This window comes from Hirundo rustica, chromosome 2, assembly GCF_015227805.2.
Source record: "Hirundo rustica isolate bHirRus1 chromosome 2, bHirRus1.pri.v3, whole genome shotgun sequence".
In the NCBI taxonomy this organism is placed as follows: Eukaryota; Metazoa; Chordata; class Aves; order Passeriformes; family Hirundinidae; genus Hirundo; species Hirundo rustica.
In genome coordinates this window covers 73677973-73685489 of record NC_053451.1, presented here as the reverse complement: position 1 = coordinate 73685489, position 7517 = coordinate 73677973, and the positions used below count along the sequence as shown (strand labels likewise).

General features: G+C 38.6%; 1 long non-coding RNA gene across 2 annotated transcripts; it reads left to right on the top strand.

The window, feature by feature from the left end:
* Positions 1-472: 472 nt before the first annotated feature.
* Positions 473-6585, top strand: LOC120749066 (uncharacterized). Of its 2 annotated transcripts, XR_005699516.2 has the most exons (5): positions 473-520; positions 978-1206; positions 3604-3674; positions 4364-4456; positions 5107-6585. It is a non-coding gene; the product is annotated as an uncharacterized LOC120749066 (long non-coding RNA). The 2 variants fall into 2 exon arrangements; XR_005699515.2 differs by having other exon boundaries at positions 4364-6585.
* The last annotated feature ends 932 nt before the right edge of the window (positions 6586-7517 follow it).

The following is a 7517-nucleotide window of genomic DNA, read 5'->3' as shown; positions in this document are numbered from 1 at the left end:
ATGTCACATGATTCCCCCTTTTGCCCATCTTTGACTCTTACCCTAAACACCCCATAGTAAGTTTTATATATTCCACAAACCCCCTTCAAGTACCCTGTAATACTCTTGCTATTTTTTTCCCCTGTGGCAGTTCCATTATTCCAAGTAAGCATCTTCAAGGCTATATCTGAGTAGTTCCTTTATGTCCTATCCACCATCCGAGCTCTGAACTTCATTATTGTCACTGTTGTTACTTTCTTGTTTGTGTGTACATATGTTTAATTTTAAATTTTGTTGTTACTTGTATCATAGGTTGGCACAATTTTGTTTTCTGGATACAGAGAAATGTAAAATGTTTTTCCCTGCCCTAACTGTGGCGTGGGTTGGGGGGGAGGGGGAGGACAAGGACCTAGCAGAAAGCAGGCCGGGATATTGACAGCTAAGTTGACCAATGAGAAATGCCAGTGCGACTTTGGAAGGAACATTTAAAACCGATCCGCAGCTGACCGCTCACTCTCTTGCTTCAGTGATCTGCCATGAGGTAACAAGGTGGTCGGCACCGGGCCCGGTTGGGCTCTGCTGCTCCTCTGGGCGGCCGGGCCGGGCCTGGCCGGGCTTTCAGAAGCTGCTGCCCGCATGGAGAGTGGGGGGAGCCCAGGCTGGGCCCCCCATTGCCGGCTGGGCGGCCGGGCCGGGCCTGGCCGGGGGTCTGGGGGCCGCTGCCTGCACAGGGAGGGCCTGGGCCGGCTGAGCCCCTTTCCCTTGCTGGCGGGCAGGGGAGAGGGGCAGCTGCAGCTCGGCAGTGCGGGGCCATGTGCTCAGACCACGGCAGAAGGGGCCAAAACATGGCCCAGCTTAATCACCTCTGGCAGCGGAGAAAGCAAACCTGCAGCTCCATAACAGCTCTGAGCTGGACTGCCTTAGATGAGACAGAGGGGGGGAAAAAAGGACATTTACCAGCTTCCTTTATCAGCACGGCCTTGCATTTTTTTCTTCAGCTCTGCAGCTCGATGCGTGCACGTGGCTTTTGCAAGCCCGAGTAAACTTAACCCTTTCTTAGCAACACAGAATTTTTAAAGCACAATTCTTCCTCGAGAGAAAGAAGAAAGAAAACCAGAAAGTACATGGAACAGACACTGCATGAAGTCAGTTAGATGAGACGTGAAAGAACTAATAATATTGGAATAGGTTTGAAGAAGTGGACATCTTTAACCAGACTCTTTTAAGGTAAATTATGAAGAAATGAACTGTTCTTTGCAGCATTCTTAGTATTATTCGGGTAGAATGCTATTCTAACCAAAATTAAGGACTGGTGTAATAGAGATTTATTTGGGAACTTTGAAACCCCCACTCCTGGGTCAAAAAGGAGGTCTCAGCCCTTTGAGACAAAGATAATTTTAGATCAGAAGAAGTATTCGTAAATAATACCCCAGATACACTGAGAAGCTCTGCGGATAGAACATCACAGTCTGCGAAAACTCCAGGTGGCAGCAGAATGTGTAACAGAGAGCACTGGACTACTTTGTCTTATAGCAAACGTCTTCATAAAAAGATCTTAGAAGGACTCTTCTCCTAAGGAATGTGTAGTTATGTCTAAGTGGTGAAACTGACTGAAAACCCTAAATTGTGTTTTTCTATGTTGTTCAATAAGAAAGTTAATAGTTTGTAAGAGGAAAGAAGCGTGTTTTTGAAGTTTTTTTTTCTATTCTTTTAGTGGGTGTTAATAATTAATTTTTAAGCTTAAGCCTGCTTTGTTTATTTTTCTCCTAATCTCTCCCTCCCACAAAAAATTAACACTAAAACCCCTACAACTTGTTTCTCTTATACTGAATAGCCCTTAATCAAGTATCTTAAACAAGAACATAATTAATAATTAATTTTTAAGCTTAAGCCTGCTTTGTTTATTTTTCTCCTAATCTCTCCCTCCCACAAAAAATTAACACTAAAACCCCTACAACTTGTTTCTCTTATACTGAATAGCCCTTAATCAAGTATCTTAAACAAGAACATACCCTCACTTTCCACATTCTTTTACACAGAATTTAAACTTTTTTTTGGTTTTTTTGGGCCAAAAATTAATAAAGGCCAGATTCTTGGTCAAATATCTGTTCAAGTTTTCCATTTCTACAAGTATGACACTCCATAATTCCACAGAAATTAACAATTTCTGTGATTAAAGGAGTTTCCCTTTCTTTCCTTAATTCTTTTGATTACTGAAAGACTTTTTCAATAAGGATAATAAAAGCAAAGCATTTGACTCATGTGATTTTTCTTCTTTAACCTTCTAAATTCAAATACATCAGTGAATTAAAATTAGTAGTTACAAGGCCCTTGATGTTGACATTTGTCCATATGCAACTTTCAATGTACTCCCCAGTAAAATTAGAATGATGTGAGCTCCAGGGACATTTTTAAACCTTGACAAGTTGAATACAGAACTTGGCAGTGGAAAACCTGAATAGCATACTTGATCAAGTATTTGATCTTAATTTGTTAATTTACAAAACAATGCCTACAGCTGCTCACATACTCAGACATGGCAATACCTTTTTTTTTTTTTTTAATATTAATTTACTTGAATTTTGACAGTACTGTTTTGTTCTTTTCAAGATCATGCACTGCCTTACTTGACTGCTACTCTATGTTCCCTCTGATTACCTAATTGTAATGATACTCTTGCATGCGTTTGTTGGAATATTTAATGGTCTAATGTAAGTCTATGGTTATGGTATTAAGACAGAGCAATCCTCATAACCAGTTAGCTTGCGAAGCTGCTAAAGAATCTGCTATTAGTGATGAGAAAGGTGGTGACACAATGTTCTCAAAAATGTTACAAATTCTAGTGTAATTTAAGATACCTAAAGATACTTAATTTAAGATTTAAGATTAGCCTTCTCTTTATTGAATAAATATATATATTTTTTTAAAAATCTCTCAGGCTAGCTGAGGCATTTATGGAATTTTAATCCCTGGATCCTGTCTCATACATATATTATAAATATATTTTCTCATCATTTGAAATTAAATAATTTTGGAGGGCAAAATGTAACAGTCAAAATGGTAAAAGATTTTCAGAGGATAAATGGAAATTATTAATGCTCTGTGAATTTAGTCACTTAAAAAGGCTCAAAGAAGTCAGCTGATTGTTTCATTTTTTCAACCATTCATTCTTGATGACATAAAAATAATTTCTATTTTAATTTTTAAAATAGTTGAAATATTAACATTATTAGTCTCTCACTATTTTTTATTTGTGATTTCAAACCTGTTTTGTGATAGAAAGCTTTTAGAATATAAAATAACTTCCTTTAATGCACAAATTTTGGTGTAGTAAACAACACCATGGCAAATTTAGGTGCTGGCTCTGGAGGCAGTTGAATAAAGTATAAGGATGGTGGTTGATGAGAATAGCATAAGCACAGAAAAGTGAGAGAAACAGTGAGACATGTGGCAACTGTTGGAGTAGTGTTATGTATAAGATGAGATGTGGCAGTGGATTGCTCAACTGCCACAGGCATTTTGTTCAGAGTGTCAATGTACTATCTGACTACTAAAAGAGCCTCCATGTCTTGCTGTTTCCTCAACTCATCTTGTTTTCTACTTGTCCCGGGAGATACTCTCCAGCATTCAGAGGACCACGAATTTGCCAGCAGCCAGAAGTGGACGGAAGACAGAGAAGAGGCTGTAGGTTACAGGTTAGAATATGAGCATGACATTTTTTTTCACGCACACCTCTTCCCGCTATCATTTTTTTATTATCTTGACAGTGTTGTGGATATGTACTGGGCTCTGGTAGGAAGTTGAAGAAGCACAAGCAGTGACCAGAGACAGTCACACAGGAAGTATGATCATCATACCAAGCACCAGTGAGATTTACTCAGTCCTTAAAGTTTTGGGCTTTTTGGAAAAGATGGTGCTTGGGGGAACTACTGAATTGCATCATCCTAAGAATAAGGACAATAATTTTGCAGAGAAATCTTCAGCCAACCTGAGGAACATGTTTGCATAAATATTGCTTAAGTTTCATCTTTATGCCCATCAGATCCTTACTCTGGGCAAGGCCTCTAGCAAGTTAAAACAGCTAATTAAAACAGTGCAGTGGACCAGCAGCAATCACAGAAAAATTATGACAAAGATTTGTTTATCATGTCTGGATTCCAGTCTAATTAATCACATAAAAACTGTCCTCTTACCCCAGGCAAGGAAAGGCCCATGCTCCTTACCTGCATATGCATTATGTAAATTAAAGTGGTATTTTGCATCTGTACTAAGCTTTGGATCTGCTAAAACCTACCACATCTCTGCCAGTGCTGTAAGGATGGGATGCTTTGGTGTATGGCAAGTTAGAACTGATATAAATTTTCTGGTAACCTTTGTTTCACAGGTATAAAAGATGTTGTTGGAAGAAAGATTACCGCCTCACACTCCACCAGCTTTTGTTACTGAAACAGTAGTATCTGATGGGATTTTGCTGTGGGTAAGGAACCATTGAGGTTTCTTCTGACTTCAGAGCCAAAAATACACTCATATGACAACTCCCTGTCTTTCTCTCCACCATGACCATTTTTTGGTATAACATTCTTGAGTCCAGTTCAGGGCTCTCCAGTACAAGGGAAAAAATTACATAGTACGGAGAATCCTAAAAAGGGCCACTAAGGTGACTAAGGATCTGGAGCATAGCCATGAGGAAAGGCTGAGAAAGCTGGGACTATTAACCCTAAAGAAAAAATCCAGGAGGGAATTTACCAATCCATATAAATACCTAAATGGAGGGTGCAAAACCAATAGAGTCAGACTCTTTTCAGTGGTGCCCAGTGGGAGGACCAGAGGCAAGGGGCAGAAACTGAAACACAGGAAGTTCCCTCTGAACATCAGGAAAGAGATTTTTACTGAAACTTCTCCTGAAAAATCAGAGATCATCAGAACAATTTTTCACTTTTGTTGAAATCAGTGGGGAAACTCCAGCTGCCTTAATTGGGTTACAACTTTCACTCTCTCATGTTTTAAAGTATTTCAGTTTCAGTGTTAGTAAAACATAGAGAAACCTTTGAATCAAATAATGAAACCCTCTCCTCTCCTAAAAAAATAGAATATTTGGTACCTGTGAAAATATTTTTTTACTGGTAGGGTGACCAAGATCTGGAATGGGCTGCACAGAGAACTTGTGGAGTCTCTCTTCTTGGAGGCATTCAAAAGGTGGTGGACAGCATCCTGAGCAACCAGGTGTAGCTGGACTTGATTAATCAAATTAAACAAATGAACAATATTGATCAGTAAAATAAATATAAAATTTCAGTGAATACTGAACTTCTGAAAAAGCACTGTATAACCATATATAACATTTCCAAAGTGTTTTTTCTTTTCCAAGTAAGTCTTATATATTTTCTTGTCTGAGACCTGTGGGATGCATAGCAACATTTTATATTCTCTCATATGTTTATGTAGGCTGAATTTTTTTTTGTTTGTTTTTAAATTATAAACATTAAATATTTCTGGGTTTATAGAAATAAATAAGGGGGGACTAGGTTGTGAAAAATAAATTCAGAGTGTTCACATATCTTTCATAGATGCTAAAAGTGAAAGCTCCTTTTGAAAAGCCAATGAATTTTTTATCGTTTACTTCATATCCAGCTTAATTTCAATAACTGAGCTGTTTATTCTCTCTGTAATAGATCACTAAATCATCTCTTTCTCTATTATCAAGTTTGTGCTTGTAATGAGAGAAAGTTTTGGTTGGTGTTATAAAGTTTGCTTACAAAAAAGACTGTTCATAGTATATACTACTCATCCCTGGATGTGAAATGTGGTTTCCAAGAATCCCGTTTGCAGTAGAATTTTTAAATGCTGATCTAGTTTGTGAAGCAATAGAGTTGCATTTATCCAACTGCTCCTTCCCCTTGGAATGTGGCAATATAGTAACTCAGCTCCAGTACTTGCCTCTGTTAAACAAATAATCGATAATTTGGGTTACTCCCAATGGAATATTTAGTTGACTAATCCATTTCCATAAAAGTCAAAGTCAGAAGAAAACAACAAAGAAAACATGCATCCTTTTCTCCTTAACTTTAAGGTACTACTTGTTATTTTCCAACAGTCAGTTTTAGACAGAGGCAAGTAGGGACATTTAAAGAGTAATTTCAGTTTAATTTACAAGTGAGTTTTGGAGCAGATGTCTTTGTTTTCTTCAGCACACACTTTGAATGGAACTTATTGAGAAGACAAAGAACTTGTTGAGAAATCCATGTTTGCCTGGCACCCATACAGCTGATGGATGTACAGTTCAAAGTGAAGTTGTTTTGAAAGACTTAATGTGTACATCACATTCCCAGTACCAGCTGTTCACTCTGCAAGCCCAATCCTATTTATCTGCATTACTTGCTATTGTGGACATGTTCAGTGAATCCAGTTCAGTTTGGGCACACAGTAACTGCACATGTGCAACACAGATGGCAAATGAATATGAACAAATTACTCCACATTTTTAAACATGTTGACTTATGGATACCTACAGCATGTTCAATGGGAGTGATCTGTCCATGCCTAATGGACATTTCTATGGGTATTGAACAACTGTCCAAACAGACACAGCCTTTACTCCAGCTGGGATGGGTGAACTTCTGGTTAAGTAGTCAAAGCTTTTAGCAAGAGACCTTCTTATCAGAGAAATGGAAAATTATAAATAAAATTCTGTAGAAACTCTCATAGAAGCTTAGTCCCAGCTAGCAACTAAGCACCATGCAGTTGATTGCTGTCTTTCCCCTAGAGTGGCATAGGGGAAAGAATCAGAGGAGTAAAAGAGAAAAAACTCTTGGATTGAGATAAAAACAGTGCAATAGATAAATCAAGAGCAAAAGCTATGGGCACAACCAAAAAACCCAAGGAATTAATTCATTACTTCCCACTGGCAGGCAGGTGTTCAGGCATCTCCAGGAATTCAGGGTTCCATCACATTTAATAATGACTAGGGAAGACAAATACCATTGCTTTAAACATCCCTCTCTTCCTTCCTCTTCCCCCAGCTTTATATGCAGAGTGTGATGTCATATGGTATGGGATATCCCTTTTGTCAGTTGGGGTCAGCTGTCCTGGCTATGTCCCCTCACAAATTCTTATGCACTCCCAGCCTCCTGGGTGGTGGGGTATGAGAGGCAGAAAATGCCTTGACTCTGTAACCACTGCCCAGCAGCAACCAGAATATCCTTATGTGATCCACAGTGTTTTCAACATAAATCCAAACCATAACCCCAGAGCAGGTACTACAAAGAAAATTAACTCTATCCCAGCCCAAATCTAGCACAACCATTCCTGGAAAACTATGACACAGGCTTAAATAGAAGCCACAATACAACATGTCTGTTTCCTTCAGGTATTTAGTCTTTCCTGCACATGAGAATGGAAAATGAATCTTGTAATAACGTTAGTGGTATCATCTTCCTAGCAGCCTCTGCTCACTCTAAATAATCATCACTAAATCTAACACTAATGTAATATTTAGCTGGGGCTCTTATCAGCAGTTATGTATCAATACACAAAAACTC